The 19,114-nt window shown below is 45.8% G+C and overlaps 1 protein-coding gene and 1 pseudogene across 1 annotated transcript in view; both read left to right on the top strand.

The window, feature by feature from the left end:
* The window catches only part of LOC117355249 (zinc finger protein 420-like), an 818,521-nt gene that overhangs the window by 284,923 nt on the left and 514,484 nt on the right, over positions 1 to 19,114 (top strand). The window lies entirely within an intron of this gene.
* LOC117355288 overlaps positions 1 to 19,114 on the top strand; it is a 102,705-nt pseudogene that overhangs the window by 38,654 nt on the left and 44,937 nt on the right.

The raw sequence follows: 19,114 nt of genomic DNA, 5'->3' as shown, positions 1-19,114 counted from the left end.
CCTCAATTTAAAAAGGCAAGTTGAAAGAAATGTGATTTCAAATGTATACGCTTCTTCCTTTCTCAATTCTATAGGCAAACTATTCCATAACCGAGGACTAAACAGAAAAATGCACAATCCCTAGTCGAGGCAAGATGGGCCTTCAAAATGTGAGGAACAACTACTCTATTATCATTCAGAGATCGTGCATAAAATAACACCAAATTAGAAAGATCGAATAGTTGTAACTCAAATAATGCTCTATGTGCCAACAGCAAGGTCTTAAATTGGATCCTAAGTTGCTTTGGTAACCAGTGGAATTTCACATACAGAGGTGTATCGTGATCACGAATATGTGCCTGGCCTAACAGCCGAATCGCAGCATCTTGTACTGATTGTAGGTGCTTTAATTGTCCTCTTCCTATACTGGCATATACTAAATGACCCTAATCTAACTTAGACAATGCAACAGCATGAATTAGCATATGTAATGATTTCTCACCCAAAAAATCTCAAATAGCTCTAAGCTGTCTCAAAGCCCCAAAGCCTTTAGCAACCACAGATGAAATCTGTTCCTCAAAATTCAAACGATAATAGATTATAATCACCAAATACTATGAATTATTTAGAGAAAGATCTAATTGCAGTGGTGGCTTGTTCATTGAATGAGAGGGATGAGTCTATGATGACACCTGCGATCTTAGAGGAAAACTCAATCTGTAGAGATGTCCCTGATCCAGTTTTGGACCAAGCCATAGGAGTTTAGTTTTGGCTTCATTTAAATTCATTTGAACAGAAAATGACCAAGCCTGCAATTTCATTATACACTGAATTATGTTTGCAGAAAGATTTGAAAGATTCAAGTCTACCTCAAGGAGGATGAAAGTATCATCTGCGTACGTATACAGGGATTTGAAAATTGATGATTCAAGATATTTCACATAGATATTGAAAAGGATGGGAGGCAAAGGCAATCCCTGTGGGACTCCACATGACGACTTCCAGGGAAATGATATTATACCATCCACATTAACAGTATAAGATCATAATTGTAGGAAATTAGAAAACCAGCTTAAGACTGCATGCTCTAGGCCTATCAAAAAGTCATGATGGACAACATCAAAAGCCACGGACAAGTCGAATTGTTTGTAATAAGATGGCAAATTTGTTATTCAAATGTAGTTGCTGAACCTTTAGGAGAAATCAGCAAAGTTTCAGTACTGAAATTTGGCCTAAAATCATGCCGATACGGCAAAAGAACAGAAAATCTCATCTAATAAGTGGAGAGTTGACTGGAGAGGATAGATTCCATCATTTTAGTTAACAGCGCTATATTTGTAATTGGCCAATAATTTAACAAGATAGTTGGATCTAGGTCAGCTATTTATAGCTTATAATAAGAACTATTTGGCCCATATCAGTAGAAAACTCCCCAACTTCTAAGGCAGAATTTATAAGTTCAGTTAGCCACACAATAGCTTGGGCAAGAATTCTCTCATACAAATATGAGGGAATAGGATCCAAGATACACTTGCATTTCCTCAATTTATAACATAATTGCAAGATCTGTGTCTCAGTTACCGGTTCAAAAGTAACCCAAGCTGAGTGAAGCTTTTATTACATTCAGTACATATAAATGGTTTCTACACTGTGTGGATCACTGTATCTTTTTAAATCTGAAAGCTGAGTTAAGCTTTTATTACACTCAGGACATGTAAATGGTTTGTCTGCCATGTAGATATTCTTGTGAAACTTTAGATGTGACAGCTGAGCAAAGCTTTTATTACACTCAGTACATGTAAATGGTTTGTATCCTGTGTGAATCATTTTGTGTCTTTTTAGATTTGGAAGCTGAGTGAAGCTTATATTACACTCAGTACATGTAAATGGTTTCTGCCCTGTGTCTTTTTAGATCTGAGGGTTGAGTGAAGTTTTTATTACACAGTACATGTACATGATTTGTATCCTGTATGGATCACTTGGTGGCTTTTTAGAGCTGAAAGCTGAGTGAAACATTTCTTGCACTCAGCACGTGTAAATGGTTTGACTTCCATGTGGATATTCTTGTGAAATTTTTAATCTGAAATCCGAGCAAAGCTTTTATTACACTCAGTACATGTATATGGTTTGTGCCTTGCATGGATCATTTGGTGGCTTTTTAGATGGGAAACCTGAGTGAAGCTTTAATTACACTCAGTACATGTATATGGTTTGTGCCCTGTGTGAATCCTCTCATGAGTTTTTAGATCTGAAAGTCGAAAGAAGCTTTTATTACACTCAGTACATGTATATGGTTTGTATCCTGCATGGATCTTTTGGTGGCTTCTTAGATGGGAAACCTGAGTGAAGCTTTTATTACACTCAGTACATGTATATGGTTTGTGCCCTGTGTGGATCCTCTCATGATTTTTTAGATCTGAAAGTCGAGCAAAACTTTTATTACACTCAGTACATGTATATGGTTTGTGCCCTGTGTGAATCCTCTCATGAGTTTTTAGATCTGAAAGTCGAAAGAAGCTTTTATTACACTCAGTACATGTATATGGTTTGTATCCTGCATGGATCTTTTGGTGGCTTCTTAGATGGGAAACCTGAGTGAAGCTTTTATTACACTCAGTACATGTATATGGTTTGTACCCAGTGTGGCTCATTTGGTGGCTTTTTAAATGTGAAAGGTGAGTGAAACTTATATTACACTCAGCACATAAAAATGGTTTGTACCCTGTGTGGATCATTTGGTGGCGTTTTAGATGTGAAAGCTGAGTGAACCTTTTATTACACTCAGTACATGTATATGGTTTGTACCCAGTGTGGCTCATTTGGTGGCTTTTTAAATGTGAAAGGTGAGTGAAACTTATATTACACTCAGCACATAAAAATGGTTTGTACCCTGTGTGGATCATTTGGTGGCGTTTTAGATGTGAAAGCTGAGTGAACCTTTTATTACACTCAGTACATGTATATGGTTTGTGCCCTGTGTGTATCCTCACATGAGTTTTTAGATCTGAAAGTCGAAAGAAGCTTTTATTACACTCAGTACATGTAAATGGTTTGTACCCTGTGTGGATCATTTTGTGACTTTTTAGACTTGAAAGCTGAGTGAAGCTTTTATTACATTCAGTACATGTATATGGTTTGTGCCCTGTGTGGATCCTCTCATGAGTTTTCAGATCTGAAAGTCGAAAGAAGCTTTTATTAAAATCAGTACATGTAAATGGTTTGTACCCAGTGTGGCTCATTTGGTGTTTTTTTAGATTTGAAAGCCGAGTGAAGCTTTTATTACACTCAGTACATGTAAATGGTTTGTGCCCTGTGTGGATCATTTGGTGGTTTTTTAGATGTGAAAGGTGAGTGAAACTTATATTACACTCAGCACATGAAAATGGTTTGTACCCTGTGTGGATCATTTGGTGGCTTTTTAGATGTGAAAGACAAGTGAAGCTTTTATTACACTCAGTACATGTATATGGTTTGTGCCCTGTGTGGATCTTATCATGAGTTTTTAGATCTGAAAGTCGAAAGAAGCTTTTATTACACTCAGTACATGCAAATGGTTTGTACCCTATGTGAATCATTTGGTGGCTTTTTAGATCTGAAAGTCGAAAGAAGCTTTTATTACACTCAGTACATGTAAATGGTTTGTACCCTATGTGAATCATTTGGTGGCTTTTTAGATGTGAAAGCCGAGTGTAGCTTTTATTACACTCAGTACATGTATATTGTTTGTCTCCTGTGTGGATCATTTTGTGTCTTTTTAGATTTGAAAGCCAAGTGAAGCTTTTCTTACACTCAGTACATGTATATTGTTTGTCTCCTGTGTGGATCATTTTGTGTCTTTTTAGCTGTGAAAGCCAAGTGAAGCTTTTCTTACACTCAGTACATGTATATTGTTTGTCTCCTGTGTGGATCATTTTGTGTCTTTTTAGCTGTGAAAGCCAAGTGAAGCTTTTCTTACACTCAGTACATGTATATTGTTTGTCTCCTGTGTGGATCATTTTGTGACTTTTTAAATTTGAAAGCCGAGTGAAGCTTTTATTACACTCAGTACATGTAAATGGTTTGTACCCTGTGTGGATCATTTTGTGACTTTTTAGACTTGAAAGCTGAGTGAAGCTTTTATTACACTCAGTACATGTATATGGTTTGTGGCCTGTGTGGATCCACACATGAATTTTTAGATCTGAAAGTCGAAAGAAGCTTTTATTACACCCAGTACATGTAAATGGTTTGTACCCTATGTGAATCATTTGGTGGCTTTTTAGATGTGAAAGTCGAGTGAAGCATTTATTACACTCTGTACATGTAAATGGTTTGTTTCCTGTGTGGTTCATTTTGTGACTTTTTAGACTTGAAAGCTTAGTGAAGCTTATTTGGAAGGGTCCTTCTGCTAGGTGTCTCTGGTCCTCAGGGAAGTAACTCAGATCTCTGTCATTTCTCTCACACTTCCTGACTCCATCCCTTGAGACCTCTGTAGGGTCTCTCTGGTTCTTTGATTCCTGCTTATAATTCTTTGTGTTAATTTTCTCAGTTTCCTGGGAATTATTCTCACAGACATTTTTCGACAGTGTTTGGATTTGTTCCATTTCAACCGGATCTTCTCCTTGATTCTTTTCTCTCTTCCATTCGTGTTGGATCTGATGATCTGCTGGAGAGAAACAGAAGGTATTTCTCATGAGTTATAAAACAGTCGTGGCTTCTATAGATTCCATTATTTTAGTTAACAACAGTATACAGTGGTGCCTCACACAACGAACTTAATCCGTTCCAGGAGCAAGTTTGTTATGTGAAACGTTCGTTGTGTGAAACGCGTTTTCCCATAAGAATACATGTAAAACAAAATAATTCGTTCTGCAGCCCTGTTTTCCCATAAGAATACATGTAAAACAAAATAATTCGTTCTGCAGCCCTGTTTTCCCATAAGAATACATGTAAAACAAAATAATTCGTTCTGCAGCCCTACATTTCCCTCCCTCCACCTCACCTTATATGCAGAGTTTGCCAGCTTTCTTTTTCACCCAGCCGCACGCTTTCAAAAAGCTGTGCACGCGCAGCTGCTGAAGTTGATCAATGTTCTCCTCTCCTGCAACTTCCGGTTTCCGGTTGCGTCAGAGGAGAAGATTGAACAACAGAGCATGCGCGCATGTGCTGCTCTTTGAAAGTGTGTGGCTGGCCGAAAAAGAAAGCCGGAAAACTCGGCATCTAAGGTAAGGTGGAGGGAGATGATGGAACACTGCATTCAGACAGGAGGGTGCTGCTGTTCCCGGCTCACATTAGGAAGCGGCGAGAGTAGTTCCGCCCCCCCCCCGGGCCCCTCGGGCGACTTCGTTGTGTGAAACGAAGTTCGTTATAGGGAACAAGACAAAAAGTTCGTTATGCGCAGCGTTCGCTGTACGAGGCGTCCGTTATGCGAGGCACCACTGTATTGGTAATTGGCCAATAATTTAACAAGATAGTTGGATCTAGGTCAGCTTTTTATAGCTTATAGTAAGAACTATACGGCCCATATCAGTAGAAAACCCCCAACGTCTATGGCAGAATTTATAAGTTCAGTTAGCCACGCAATGGCTTGGGCAGGAATTCTCTTATATAAATATAAGGGACTGGGATCTAATATACACTTGCATTTCCTCAACTTATACATAATTGTAAGATCTGTGTCTCAGTTACAGGTTGAAAAGTAACCCAAGTTGAGTGAAGCTTTTATTACACTCAGTACATACAAATGGTTTCTACACTGTGTGGTAAATAGGGATTTACTATACTAACCTGCCTAAACATGCCCCCAGTTGGTTTTTAGTAAGTGCACAAACACGATAGCCAATTAACATTTAAATTTATTCAAAGTTATTTCATAACAGAATAATCTTACAAGGCTCATAAACAATTATGATTTGTACAATGGAAATTCATCTCTTCACAGCAGAGTAATGGCATCTTGCTGAAGGGAGGAATTGCTATTTGCCATAGCAATACTGTCACTTATATACATCATTTGTCCCTCCCTTCATATGATTTAAGGCATTTCATACATGGTAGGGGAGTGGCTTTCACTTAACAAAGACCTTCTTCGCTTTTATAGATAACAGGCTGAAAGAAAAGTTGTTTAAGATATAACAGCTATATATCTTTACAGTAATTTACATAAAAGAAGATTATAATGTATAAATTTTAATAGAACTTAGGTTGAAATTTACCAACGCAATACAACCCTTAAGGAAGGAATATCTCTCTTAACCAGTATTTGTCTTATGTCTTAGAATGAATCAATGTAGCCCTCTGACTAACGAAGAACCGACAGTCTGGGCTTTTGCCTGTGTCTAACTATGTCTCGGTAAAACAAACACAAAATAGCCCAAAAGCCCCCTCCCCCTTAATGAGAATCACTAATGCTCTCCTATATTGAGCCCAAGAAGCCCCCCTTCTCATCTAAGAAGGCAAGCAGGCCTCACAGACTTCAAGGTCAGGTAGGTCAAACTCCATATGTTGCTTCTGGATTGTCCAAAATCTAAATCTTTATAGTATTAGCTTTATATGCACATTTCATATTTAAATACACACACACATACCTACATCTACAGTACTCCCCCGAGATTCGCGGGGGGTCCGTTCCAGGACCCCCCACAAATCAGAGGGCAGCGGGAGAGCAGCCAGAGCACTGCAAGTGCAGGAAATCACTCGTGGTTCGCTCCGACCGCCTCTTCCTGCACGAAGTCGGGCCTTATCCAATCAGGAGCTGCGAATGACTGGGACTGCGAACCACCGACCGTGAACAACCGGGGGAACACTGTATATCATAATTCTTATGAAAGTACATGCCTTGCTCAGGAATGTGAAACCCTCTATCTTCCTTACCACTACTAGTCTAAGAGCCATCTGGTATTAATTAAGCCATAAGGCTATAGGCGGGAAATTTGGACAAAGATAAGGAAAAAGAACTTATAATTTAAATACCGCTACAAATATTTTATATATTTACTTTCCCTAAGTCCAGTTTAACCAGCAAATTACATCAATAGCATATTATTATGCCCTTCTCTCGATATAATTTTCTGATCATTTGTTAATTATCCTGATATGGATTTATGATGTTCGCTTATAACACACTCTGTCCAGACTTAGAAGGTCTTTCACGCCCTGCTATTTGCTCTGCGCTGTTTCCGCCAGACAGCGCCTTGCTCAGAGGATCACTTTGTGTCTTTTTAGATGTGAAAGCTGAGTGAAGCTTTTATTATACTCAGTACATGTAAATTGTTTGGGCCTTGGCTTGAGAATTGGTCAGTTTTCTATCTGCAAAGCATTTTTTCAAGCATTTATCTCGAGACAGTGCCGGTTTGTGATTTGTTCCTTGGAAATGGCAGCGTGTCAATTCTCTCAAAGGTGCCAAAAGACCGAGTGCTCTAACCTTAATCTATAGGTTTTGCATGTAGCTATAGGAATCGCCTGTATCCCACTCGTGCTCTGCCTATTTGCACACCAGCCCCTCGTACTTACCTGCAATAGCTCTTAGGTGCTATTCTATAAGATAGTGGCTAAAAGTATTTATGAGCATGAAGTAATGGCCCCTGATCCAGAGTCCTATTGAAACATGGTTACCGTTGGGTCACATTTGTCTCTACTTTGACTTATAGATGGGAGAACAGCCTGTGGATGGAGTATGGACACATATGACTGTTCTATATGGTTCAGGAAAAGCACACCTTAAATCTAAATCAAGATATAGAATAAAAAGGATGCACCACCCAGAAATTGAACTCAACCCCTCATATGTAGTGAGGATGCACAAAGAGTGTATGGTGCAGTGGTTAAAGCTTAGCACCCTGGGATTGTGGGTTCAAGCCCATGCCACTCCTTGTGACCCTGGGCAAGTCACTTAATCCCCCCATTGCACCAGATACATTAGATAGATTGTAAGCCCACCAGGACAGACAGGGAAAAGTGCTTGAGTACCTGAATAAATTAATGTAAACCATTCTGAGATCCCTTGGAATACTTAAACTGATGAGGTAAACATTTTCTCGGTCCTCAAGCAACTCAATGTTCAATCATTCTAATACTTAACTTCTGAGAAGTCTGTCCCACATGACTAACATAATGTATTATCTTAGAGAGAGGAAAAGATAATGGTTCGTTTTCATCATTCCTAGATACAGGCCAAGTAAGCACGTGCCTCAGGCCCGAAGCGTTGAGGGGGGCCCAGAATGCTGCCTGCTCTGGTGACGTCAGTCTATCTGCCTCTGTGTCCAGCTCCAGGTGTCCAAGTTTTGCCTCCTCCTGCTTTCTTCAGTGCAGCCAAACTCGCAGTCTTCAAAATGCCGTGGGCTACATGCTGCCTGCGGCTGACCCGGAAGCCATTCCTCTGATGCTGGAATTTTGCGTTAGAAGGAAGGCTTCTGGGTTAGCTGTGGGCAGCGTGTAGGAACCGCCCATAGCCTTTTGAAGACTGCAAATTCAGCTACTTGATCTTCTAGACCCGGGTCAAGAGTGTACACTCTCGCAGAAGGGGAACGTATGAGGGCAGAAGCAGGGAGGGGGCAGGTCCAGGGAGCCCAGTGTACTTGGGTGCCTAGGGTCCAATGAAGAATTCATTTTGTCCTTGATACAGCGCATTATAGAGTATTATATAGTTTGTTTCTTGACCCCTTTGTCCCGTCTTCCCTTTCCCATTAATTCTAATCTAATGTTCTATTTGTGAGTTGCACAAACCTATACAAGCTCTAGGCGACTGAAGAGTAAAACAGGGAGGGAAGGGGGAGAAGGGGGAAAGGGACATATAGGAGGAAAGGAAAAGGCAGATATTAACTGTCAAAGAGGTAAGTTTTCAGTTTTTTTCAGAAGGAGTAGTTGGCCTCCTTTCTGATAGTTTCTGGGAGATCGTTCCAGGTTTTTACTCCCAGATAGGTTAGCATGGAGTTGAAAATTTGCTTGTATTGAAGGTTCCTTATGGGCGGTAGGTTCAGTTGAATTTTGTTACGGATTCTTATGGATGTGGACCAGGTCGCTGAGAATATCTAGGTACTAGGTATGAGAAGTTTGCTATCAAGACCTTTAGCATTTGAATCAATTCAAACTCACTTTACATGGGACAGAATCACCAGGTCCAAAAATTTTTTTCGCCCCTCTCACCACCTTTATGACTGCATGGAAACAGGTCCCTTTCCAATCCCTGTGGTTAACTCTTCCCACCGTCCCTTAAGACCAACGCAAAAAAGACAACGACTCCTAAAAAACCTACAACACTCGGAGCCGTTGGCTCCTCTAGATCATTACAAGCTATCTGGAGCTTACCTGAACATTCGTTCAGTCAGGAATAAGGCACAACTGGTCAAAGACTGGCTGGAAGAAACCCATCTGGATATTCTACTTCTAACTGAAACATGGTTAACCTCTGATTAGGATATCATCATAGGGGATATACTACCTTCAGACTACAAAATTATCCTTTTATCAAGAATCAAAAAAAGAGGAGGTGGTTTAGCAATAATTCTCCGAAACCACTTAAAGTTCCAAGTGTTACACTCCAAACTGACTACTGGCCTGGAAATTCTCACTTGTAAAATATCTAAAGAGGATTGCAAAGATAACTTGATCCTCACAATATTTTACATCCCCCCCAACAAATGGCACCTAGCAAAAGAGGAATTCTACAAATTCCTCCTTGCAAACTCGGTAGCCGGTGCCTACAACTTTATAGCCAGGGATGTTAATTTACACCTCAAAAAGGCAGACAATTCCAATGAACTTGTCCAATATTTTTAATATTTGATAAATTACTGTTTTTATTTGCTTACTTTAATTCCTTCCTATAATTTTTATAATGTATACCGTCTAGACATGTATTTTTATAGACGGTATATCAAAAATAAAGAAACTTGAATGTAACCGACCTACTTTCCTTCCTTACATCATTAGGGTTCTCCAAACCATCCCCAACTAAAACCCACCAGAAAGGTCACCAGTTAGATCTGATCACATTCCTTTCTAATGCCCTAACGACCCCCAGTATAAGTCTCAAAGGTGAAACCTGGTCTTATACTCCCTGGTCGGACCATCTTTTATGCAACTTTGAACTATACTGGATTAAAAGACAACTTAAAACAGAACCAAGGAACAACTTCAAAGAGAAAACTATTTGCACAAGAGGACAGCTGAACCCGGTAGAATTTTGGACGCACTATAGCTTAATCTCCAACCCAGCTTTTGACCCTAACTTCATTTTAGGATGGAAAAACTTTAGTGATCAAGTCTTAAACGACATAGCCCCTCTGAAAAAACGTAAAAAAAGACTTTTATCAGACAACTGGTATGATACCGACTTAATGGTCTTAAAGCGAGAATTACGCAAATTGGAAAGAATATGGTTCAAAACAGGGAAAGAAGAAGATAGACTTACTTGGCGACTAAAGGTTAAAGAATACAAAATAATGATCAAAGAAAAGTGTAGCAAACATTACTCCCAAAAAATTAATTCTCCTACTTTAAATAGTCACAAACTCTTCAAAATAGTCAATTCTTTGTTTGATATTGAATTCCACAAGCGCTCCAATACAGACTCCCTACCCCCTGCGGCGATCTTAGCTGACTTTTTCGTTACAAAAATCCACAAATTGAGATTGTCTCTTGCAGGTTCAAGCATAGATTTACCTATCATGTTTCCTGCCTCAGACAAAAAAGGTAAAGCTGTTGATATGACCTGAAATCACTTTGAATACCCAGACTGGAGCCACTTCCTCAAGCTTTACTCAAAATATGTAAAATCCAATGGCTGAACTTTTTAACTGGGTTTCATCATGCATGCGTACCGGTAATTCCCAGAGGAACTTGGTCATATCCTCATGACTCCTATTATCAAAAACCCAAAGGAGTCTGTTTCCTTGACGGCCAACTACAGACCCATTGCCAACATGCCATTCTTTCTTAAACTAATGGAAGGTCTGGTTAACATCGACCTCACAGAATATTTAGAGAAGTTTAACATTCTACATGATTCTCAATCTGGCTTCTGAACAAATTACACTGAAACAGTTTTGGCTTCCATGACTGACCATCTTTTCCATTTGTTTTCCTGGGAAAAAAGTGCACTGGTACTGCAGTTTGACCTGAGAAGTGCCTTCGACCTTGTTGATCATGACCTCCTGCTTAGATGCCTTGATTCCATCGGCATTTCTGGACAGGTACTAAACTGGTTCACTAGTTTCCTAAAAAAATGTACATACCAGGTCTACAGCGAAGGAGCCTACTCTCAAGCTTGGTCCAATCCCTGCGGAGTGCCACAGGGCTCCCCACTCTCCCCCTCACTCTTCAATATCTACATGGCTTCACTGGGAAATATGTTATCCGATTTAAAACTGAAATAGCACAGTTACTTACCGTAACAGGTGTTATCCAGGGACAGCAGGCATATATTCTCACATGTGGGTGACGTCATCTACGGAGCCCCGATGCGGAAGCATTTTCAAGCAAACTTGATTGAAGATTTAAGTTTGCTCTGCTGCTCCACACATGCGTGCCTTCCTGCTCCACTAGGGGGTGCATCCCCTCGTGGTCTCCAGTTCACTTAACTAGCCAAGAAGCCAACCTCGGGGAGGTGGGCGGGTTGTGAGAATATATGCCTGCTGTCCCTGGATAACACCTGTTACGGTAAGTAACTGTGCTTTATCCCAGGACAAGCAGGCATGATATTCTCACATGTGGGTGACCTCCAAGCTTACTGAAGAGGGATGGAGGGAAGTTGGCAATTTAAGCAAATAGATTTCGCAATACCGATTGGCCGAACCGGCCATCGCTTCTGGACAGGGAGTCCAGACAGTAGTGGGAGGTGAAGGTATGAACCGAAGACCACGTGGCAGCCTTGCAGATTTCCTCAATAGGTGTGGAACTGAGGAACGCTACGGAGGCTGCCATCGCTCGGACTTTGTGTCCCGTTACTCGACCATGCAGCGCGAGACCAGCCTGAGCGTAGCAGAAGGAGATGCAATCGGCCAACCAGTTGGACAAGGTGCGTTTGGAGACTGGGTGGCCTAACCGGTTTGGGTCGAAGGACAGAAATAGTTGTGGGACTTTCCGGTGTGGCTGAGTGCGTTGGAGGTAAAAGGCCAACGCTCTTTTGCAGTCAAGAGTGTGGAGCGCCACTTCTCCGGGGTGAGAGTGGGGCTTGGGAAAAAACACGGGTAAGACGATGGACTGATTGAGATGGAAATCAGACACTACTTTAGGTAGGAACTTTGGATGGGTGTGGAGTACCACCTTGTCGTGATGGAATACCGTGAAGGGTGGGTCCGCTACCAGAGCTTGTAGCTCACTAACCCGCCGTGCGGACGTGAGCGCGAGTAAGAAAATTACCTTCCAAGTGAGGAATTTTGGATGGCATTTGTCTAGTGGCTCAAATGGAGGTTTCATTAGTTGAGCCAGAACCACGTTAAGGTCCCAAACCACCGGGGGAGGTTTGAGAGGGGGGTGGACGTTCAGGAGACCCTTCATGAAGCGAGTGACTAAGGGATGGAGCGAGAGGGCTTTCCCTTCCAGGGGCTGATGAAAGGCCGCAATCGCACTGAGGTGTACTCGAATGGAGTTGGTCTTTAGGCCGGAATGAGATAGTTGAAGTAGATAGTCAAGGACCAGGGGGACGGGGACCGACACCGGGTCCTGGCTGTGGGAGGAGCACCAGGTTGAGAATCTGGTCCACTTTTGGGAGTAGCAGGTTCTCGTCGAGGTTTTTCTGGAAGCCTCCAATATCTCCTTGACTGATTGAGACACGGGGAGAGCAGTCAGGGGGAAAGAAACCAAGCATTCAGATGAAGAGATTGAAGATTGGGATGTAACAGTGAACCCTGACCCTGTGACAGTAGAGAGGGAAACAGAGGCAGAGGCAGTGGATCTCTGGCACTGAGTTGAAGTAGAAGGGAAAACCACGGCTGGCGAGGCCAGCGAGGGGCAATCAGGATCAGGGTGGCTTGTACTGTTTTCAGGTGGACAAGCGTCCGCAGTATCAGAGGAAACGGCGGGAACGCATACAGGAACCTTCCCTCCCAGTCGAGGAGGAAGGCGTCGGCCTCGAGCCAGTCCGGAGAGTATATCCGGGAACAGAAGAGAGGCAGCTTGTGGTTGTTAGGGGACGCGAACAGGTCTATTTGAGGTGTCCCCCACCGTTCGAACACCCCTCGTAGGGTCTGAGAGTGTAGTGACCACTCGTGTGGCTGGAGGAGGCGGCTGAGTCTGTCCGCCAGGCAATTTTGTTATCCTTGTATGTACACCGCTCGGAGGAAGGTGTTGTTGGAGATTGCCCATTTCCAGAGGCGCAGGGCTTCCCGACAGAGGGGCCAAGACCCTGTCCCCCCTTGTTTGTTTACGTAGTACATCGCTACCTGGTTGTCGGTTCGGATGAGAACCACTCGGTCGTGGAGCAGATGTTGGAAGGCTACAGCTGCGAGATAGATGGCCCGAAGTTCTAGCACGTTGATGTGGCAGCGACGGTCTTGTGCTGACCACATTCCTTGGGTGCGTAGGCCGTCCAGATGGGCTCCCCAAGCGTACTCCGAGGAGTCCGTGGTGAGTACCTTGCTGTGGGGTGGGGTGAGGAAGAGCAAACCTTTGGAAAGATTTGAAGAGTCGCCCCACCAGCGGAGCGATCGTTGCAATGAAGGAGTCAATGTCACGGAGCGGTCGATCGGGTCCCGGTCTTGACGCCATTGAGATGCCAGGGTCCATTGAGGGATTCTCAGGTGGAGGCGGGCGAAGGGTGTGACATGGACGGTGGAGGCCATGTGGCCCAGGAGGGTCATCATCTGTCGAGCTGATACCGAGGTCAGCAGGGAGATCCTTCGGCTCAGACTTACTAACGCCTCCCGGCGCGGAGGGGGGAGGAAGGAACGGAGGCGAACCGTGTCCAGCGTGGCCCCGATGAACTGTAGGGACTGCGAGGGGCGTAGTTGAGATTTTGGGAAGTTTATTTCGAACCCCAGACTTTGTAGGTAGGTAATAGTCTGTTGGGTCGCTGAGATAACCCCTTCCCTGGACGGGGCTTTGATTAGCCAGTCGTCCAGGTAGTGGAATACCTGGAGGCCCTGGGAACGTAAGGTTGCTGCTACCACCACGAGGCACTTGGTGAAGACCCGAGGTGATGATGCTAGTCCGAAGGGGAGGACTCGGTATTGTAGGTGCCAGTCCCCTACCTGGAAGCGCAAGAACTTGCGTTGAGCGGGGTGCACTGGGACATGTGTGTACGCCTCTTTGAGATCGAGGGAGCAGAGCCAGTCGCCCTCGTCGATCAAGGGGTAAAGTGTCGGTAGTGAGAGCATCCGAAACTTTTCCTGTACCAGGAATTTGTTGAGGCGTCTCAAGTCTAGTATTGGGCGTAGGTCTCCCGTTTTTTTCGGTACCAGGAAGTAACGGGAGTAGAAGCCCTTTCCCCGTTGGTCGGGGGGAACCTTCTCCACTGCTCTCAGGCGAAGCAGGTCTCGGGCTTCGGAGAGGAGTAGAGATAGCTGAGTCCAGTTGGGAGGGCAATTCCTTGGGGGGTTGTCCGGGGGAATGGCCCGAAAGTTGAGAGAGTACCCTGATGAGATCACGCCAAGGACCCATGCGTCCGACGTGACTTGTTCCCAGCGAGGGTAAAAGGCTTTGAGTCGACCCCCGATGGGAAGGAGGCCTGGGACTATGGCGGAGGGGGCCCGCCCCCTTCCGCATGCCCCGTCAAAAGGACGGGGATGGTTTAGTGGTCGCAGGCGGTTGGGACTTGGGCATGGCCCTGTGGTGGGCTTGCGGACGCCTGGGTGGGGGCCGCGAGAAAGCAGGGGTGGACTTTTGTGGGTAGCGGCGCGGAGGGGCCCTATACGGCCTGGCCGCTGGCGGTTTGGGCTTTTGCCGGACAAGGGAGGCAAACGAGCGTTCATGTTCGGAGAGGCGTTTTGTAGCCGCCTCGATAGTGTCATCGAACAATTCCTTTCCCACGCAGGGGAGGTTAGCCAACCGGTCCTGTAAGTTGGGGTCCATGTCGACCAGGCGCAGCCAAGCTAGTCGGCGCATGGCGATAGCGAAGGCTGCTTCTCTGGAGGAGAGTTCGAAGCCATCGTAGGCCGCGTGGAATAGATGAAGGCGCAGGTTGGAGAGGGACTCTAACAGCAGGCCGAACGTTCCTTGCCGGGAGGCCGGTAGGTCAGTCTCAAAGGCTCTCAATAGTCCAATGAGGTGTTTGAGGTAGGATGTGAAGGTGAAAGTGTAGCTTTGCACCCTAGAGGCCATCATTGCGTTTTGGTATAGTCTCCTGCCGAACTTGTCCAGGGTTCGGCCTTCTCGGCCTGGGGGGACCGCTGCTGAGACCCGGGACGGGTGAGCCTTTTTCAAGGAGGATTCTACTAGCAGCGATTGGTGGGAGAGCTGTGGTTGCTCGAATCCCGGGTAAGGTACTGTGCGGTACTTGGCCTCCATTTTGGAGGGTACGGCCGTGACCATGTTCCTGAAGAAGGCCTGTTGGAGTACCGGGTTAGGTGGTAAGCGGAGGGACTCTCTGGGCAGTGATGGCATATCCAGCTCCGCCAGGTACTCCTTAGAGTATCTGGAGTCGGACTGGAGGTCTAAGTCCAATGCGTGGCCCATGTCTTGGACGAAGCGAGTGAAGGATGGACGGGATGTCCCCGGGGCCCCGTGCGGGGTCGGGGAACGAGACCTTCGTCGGGTGGAGAAGGATAGGGAGGCTTCCCTCGAGTATCGAGGTTCGTGTTCCGATCCATGCTCCGAGACTGGGGAAGCACTGTGAGAGTGTTCCGGGGTTGTCGATCTTCGGCGTCTCGAGGGGCCCCTCGGAGACGATGCCGGAGTTAGGGGTATCGATTGATATCGGATCAGTGACCTCGATCCGGACTCCCTCGGAGAATACGTCCGAGGTGGAGATCGGAGGATGCGCGGGTTGGAGAGTGATAACTCAGCCACCCTTAGTGGTCCCGTACGAGGTGTGGGAGAACGGCCTCGTAGAGTTGGTGAACCTCGGGCCTTCTTGGAGGTACGGCGGTTCGAGGTTTCTGTCGTTTTAGCCCGACGTTTTGCCCCTCGGCGGTCTGCGGAGGGGGAATGTCTCGGGCGCCTCGGCGAGGAGTCTGAGGAGGATGGGATGCGGCGAGGATTGCGCACCTTTCCTCGAGGTTGATCGGTGCGAGGCTCAGGTTGGTCTGGCACGTTCGAGGTCGAGGCCGATTGAAACTGGGCCATTGCAGTGGACAGCTCCGACGTGATCATCGCTCGGAGTAGGTCCTGGAAGACGGGCACGGACAGCATCGAAGGCATGTCCACTGCCTCGGTGCACTCCACCTGGGGCGACCTCGTATCAGAGTATTCCCGCGTGGTGGAGGCACGGCCCGAAGGCTTGGAGGGCTTAGTCGCTGTAAGCATGGGGCTTCCGCCATGCGTCGACGTTGTCCCCGAGGTTGGCTTCTTCGCTGTTACAGAACCTGAAGAGGGAAGAGGGGACTTACCCGGAGCCGAGGCTTTCTGTTGTCCCGAGGACTTCGGGGTCGAGTCTCGAGGCGATGCCGAGGTATCAGGGGCCGAGGTCAAGGCCGAGGCCGGGGCCGACCTCGAGGCCGAGGTGGAGGGTTGTTCCGGAGTGAAGAGGTCCGCCATGCGGGCTTTTCTTCGGCGGAGGGCCCTGTTTTGGAAATTAGCGCACTGGGGGCAGGAGTCGGTTGGATGAGCTGCCCCCAGACAGAGGATGCACCGGCGATGCGGATCTGTGAGAGAAAGAAGCTGCTCGCATCGGGTGCACTTTTTAAAGCCGGTCAAAGGCCGGGACATTAAATCGAAAGTGGCCGCGGCTCGATTAGCCACGCGGCCACGGGGACCCGGAAGCCTCCGGGTCGTCGAAAACGAAGCAGGAATCAAATAAAATTGTAAAGAATTCGCGCACAGCGACTTAATCGAGAAAAAACAAGAAAAAAATTGCGGTGCTAGAAGGCAGTTGGGGCAGAGCCTGAGAAACACGGCTTCTAGGCTCGCGGAAAATTTTGAACTGGAGACCACGAGGGGATGCACCCCCTAGTGGAGCAGGAAGGCACGCATGCGTGGAGCAGCAGAGCAAACTTAAATCTTCAATCAAGTTTGCTTGAAAATGCTTCCGCATCGGGGCTCCGTAGATGACGTCACCCACATGTGAGAATATCATGCCTGCTTGTCCTGGGATAACATACATATATGCAGATGATATAACAATTATTATTCCCATAACCTCATTGACCCAAGAGACAGAACAATTCATCTCATCCGTCCTTACCAAAGTAGAACATTGGACTCCAAACTAAAACTGAATCCCGAAAAAACCAAGATTTTCTTGGCAAGTCCCAATAACAAGATCGTGAACACCTCCTTGAGACTAAATGGATCAGATTACCCAATTAATCCCACAACCAAAATCCTTGGCGTCACCCTGGACCGAAACCTGATGTTTGAAGATCACAGCTAAAAACGTTTTCTTAGTGCGTGCCGCGGATGGTTCCACCTGTTATACTCCGAAGTTATTGCTCAAGCCTTCCTTTCTTATTATCAAACCCTCTACACACCAGAGCATATAGGATCTCAAATTCAAATTGATGCAGCTTTCTGAACTGATGCCTGAGGAAGCAGATGATCTGTCAGCCCCTATATTAGAAGAGGAAACTTTGTGGGTGATTTTTACTTTAGCTCATGGGAAGGCTCCTGGGTTGGATGGCTTTATGAATCGTTTCTATAAATGTTTTAGGCATTTATTAGTTGGTCCCTTTATCCGGGCTTTTAATAGTTTGGATCAGGGTATGGAGTTGCCTTATTATTGGAGATTGGCAGGTGTGACGCTTATTTTGAAGCCTGGTAAGGATTCTGCTCAATGTGGCTCATACAGACTGATCTCATTGTTAGATACAGACTATTGGACAAACTCGGGTAATTTATTCCAGGCACAGGGGTAAGCTAGATGAAAGGAACGAAGTCTGGAATTTGCAGTGGAGGAGAAGGGTAAAGCTAAGTTTAGGCAGAAATAAGATTTTTTAAATGCTTTGGGATCCTTTTGTGTAAAGTTTGAGACCTGTATTTTTGATCTCGTGGCCAGTGTGTGCAATTCTGTCCAGTTCCTGGCACATCCAAGAGGGACCATCTCGACATTGCTCTTGAAATTGCACTGGTTGCCTGTTTTGTCTTAGTTTTTAAAGCATTACATAAGGACCCACCACCACCAAGTCTAGTAATGTCTGTACATAATTACCATATATTTGCTTAATCCCTTCTAGAGAATGACACACTTAATCTCTGTCCCTGCCCCTTCCCATCCCCATAAGCACTATCCCCATCGACTCTGTCCTTATTTGCACAAGCCTCAAACACTTATGAGTTTATATCAAGTATGAAAAGGAGAGTGTGGTGTAGTGGTTAGAACTAGAGCCGCAGCACGCTGAGATTGTTTCATTAAAATTTCAATATACCACAATATCATAGATTCAAAGCGATTTACAATTAAACACGGGGTCTCGATTATTAACTACACTTCTCCCTCGTTATTCGCGGGGGATACGGGCAGAGCCGGAACGCGAATGCCGAAAAACCGCAAATATCCGGCTCTGACCCACCCCCACCTCCCTGCCGCCTTTCTGGCCTTACCTGATGGTCTAGAGCACAGTTCTTCAACCGCCGGTCCGCGGACCGGTGCCGGTCCGCAGAAAATTCCTGCCGGTCCGCACAGGGCCGGCGAGATGGACGCTGTTAAATTTCCTGCCCTGGTGGTGTTCGGGGAAATCTTCTGTTCCTCCCAGCCTCGGGCGATCAAGACTGGCTGCTGACGTCGGGCATTCCCTCTGAGTCTCGCCTATGCGGAAACAGGAAGTTGAAATAAAATAGGCGGGACTCAGAGAGGGAAGGTCCCGACGTCGGCAGCCTGTCTTGATCGCTGCCCCTGCCGAGTCGCCGAAGAGGGCCGCGGGGAAGCGGCAAGTAGAAGGGAAATGCGCGGTGGTCAGCGTGAGCGGTGGGGGGCAGCGTGTGGATTGGGGCCATCAGCAGCGTCTGTGCTGAGAGTCTGCCCACGTGCAGGATGCGGCGTATAGGGGCCTCCGGCTCGTCTTGGGAGGCAGGGCCTGCGGTGCAAAGTTTTTGCCGGCTTGGGGGGGGGGGGTCGCGAATGTGC

Source organism: Geotrypetes seraphini, chromosome 2 (assembly GCF_902459505.1).
Source record: "Geotrypetes seraphini chromosome 2, aGeoSer1.1, whole genome shotgun sequence".
NCBI lineage: Eukaryota > Metazoa > Chordata > Amphibia > Gymnophiona > Dermophiidae > Geotrypetes > Geotrypetes seraphini.
Note: the sequence above shows the minus strand (reverse complement) of the source record. Positions and strands in the feature narration are given on the sequence as shown.